The 2274-nt window shown below is 43.0% G+C and overlaps 1 protein-coding gene across 1 annotated transcript in view; it reads left to right on the forward strand.

Annotated features, from left to right (window-relative positions):
- The first annotated feature begins 2104 nt into the window (after nt 1-2104).
- TMCC1 (transmembrane and coiled-coil domain family 1) overlaps nt 2105-2274 on the forward strand; it is a 154833-nt gene continuing 154663 nt past the window's right edge. Inside the window, exon 1 of the mRNA XM_010862441.1 lies at nt 2105-2125. The gene's annotated coding sequence lies outside the window, so the exon portion shown is untranslated. The remainder of the gene's footprint in view (nt 2126-2274) is intronic.

Below are 2274 nucleotides of genomic sequence, written 5' to 3' on the forward strand. Positions count from 1 at the left end.
GATGGGAAGGAGGTATTTGGAATACAGTATATTTGACAAAAGACTTGAATGCAGAATATATAAAGAACTCTTATAAATGAATAAGATGAACAACCTGAAAAAACTACGGGCAAGAGGTTTTACCAAACACTTCACCAAAGAAGATACAAAAATGGCCAATAGCAACAAAGCAGTGCTCAGTATCTTTAGTCATCCAGAGATCTGCAAACTAAAACCACAATAAGATGGCTCTGCACTCTCATTACAGTAGCTGAAATTATAAAAACTGATGACCCAGCAACCACATTCCTTCACATCTCCTTAACTATACTTAAGCTCCGAATAAAGATAATAACAAAGTCATACTTCCACCTAATATGATACGACTCACCTGCATACAACCAAAACACCACAACACTTTCCGCAAAAGAGGAAGCAGACTTTCTGAGTGATACTCCCTTTCTGCTTTTGACATCCTGTAACTTAATGCTGTGATATAAACCTAAGTAAATTATTACTGCATCTCCATTGTGTGTTGTTGCTGTTCAGTCGATAAGTCCTGTCTGACTCTTAAGCGATCCCATGGACTGCAGCCCACCAGGCTCCTCTGTCCATGGGATTTCCCAGGCAGGAATACTGAAGTGGATTGCCATGTCCTTCTCCAGGGGATCTTCCCTACCCAAGGATAGAACCTGCACTCCTGCACTGGCAAGTGGATTCTTTGCCACTGAGCCACCAGATCATTACTATTCAAAATGTGTCCCTTGGACCAGCAACATCAGCACCACATAGGAGCTTGTTAAAAATGAAGGATCTCAGCTCTACTCCAGATCACCTCAGTCTAAGTCTTCATTTTAACGTAACCTCCAAGCCAATTTGTATGCATATCACAGTTTGAAAGGCACCAGGCTAGAAAATGCATGTAATTTGGAGAATTACCATAAACATGAATTGTAACAACTATTAAAAATTTACAATTGAAATTGACTAATGAATATTAGCAGTAATATCAATGGGAAATGAATGCAGAAGAACTAAAAACCTTAAGTTGTTCAACAAAATCTAGCATAACTTCCATTGAAGTATTGTAATATCTTTGCAGCAATACTTTATCATATTTCCAAATAGCCTTGTGTTAGTATGTATTTAACTTTGCTACGTATGGGTAACCAGTAAAGAACATAGCTTCACAAAATTAAAATTTAATGAAAACTATTCAAGGTCAAGAGTGATCAAAAAAGACTGTCACATTCGGTGACCATGACGTATTAGAGCATGTAAGGATAGAAACTTCCATGTTGTTGTTCAATCACGACATGTGTCCGACTCTTTGTGTCCCCATGGACTGCAGCATGCCAGGCCTCCTTGTCCCTCGCTGTTTCCCAGAGATTGCCCAAGTTCATGTCCATTGCATTGGTGATGCCATCCAACCATCTCATCCTCTGTCGTCCCCTTCTCCTCCTGCCCTCAATCTTTCCCAGCCTCGGGGACTTTTCCAATGAATCAGCTCTTCACATCAGGGGATCAAAGTATTGGAGCTTCAGCTTCAGCATCTGGTTGACTGGTTTGATCTTGCCATCCAAGGGATTCTCAAGAGTCTTCTCCAACACCACAGTTCAAAAGTGTCAGGTCTTCAGCACCCTGCCTTCTTTACGGTCCAACTCTCACATCTGTACATGACCACTGGAAAGCTTTGACCATATGGACTTTTCCACCACATCAAGCTCTGGTCCCCTGGAGATAAAGTTAAGTCTTTCCAAGTCAGCATTCAGATTCCAGCCTGGAAATCATTGGCTGAATCCATCTCCGTCCTTCCTTCCCCTAACACAGGATCTCTTAACACCACGCACCTCTCAGAAGACATTTTTACTATGCATGAATTTAAATTTTGTGTGAGTCTCCCTTTAGTTTGCCTTCTCCACCAGTTCTAACGTCAAGACTGTTCCCACGTAGGACTTCCAGTAACTCATATGAGGCCCAGCACCCGTAAGGAGCTTCAATGTGTAAGTGATGAAGGAATAAATGAGTTAGGAACATGGAATAACAAAGGGACAGGTTGATGGCTGCGAAATACTAACATGCCCTTTTGCCAGCAGCGATCGAAACTCTGCTGGATCCGGGGAGGAGAGAAGGCCTTCGACTGAAGGTAGGCATTAACAGGTGAGGGACCCAGAGCGACTGCCAAAAATTCGCTCAAATCTTCGCTCTCAGAAAGCCGGGCCAGGTATGAGGAATTCGGTTCCCGGAGCCGTGGTGGTGAAGAGCGCACCTGGATCAGCCCGCTGGCCACCTGCC

The sequence above is a fragment of the Bison bison genome, unplaced genomic scaffold (genome assembly GCF_000754665.1).
Source record: "Bison bison bison isolate TAMUID 2011002044 unplaced genomic scaffold, Bison_UMD1.0 scf7180017864482, whole genome shotgun sequence".
Taxonomy (NCBI): Eukaryota; Metazoa; Chordata; class Mammalia; order Artiodactyla; family Bovidae; genus Bison; species Bison bison.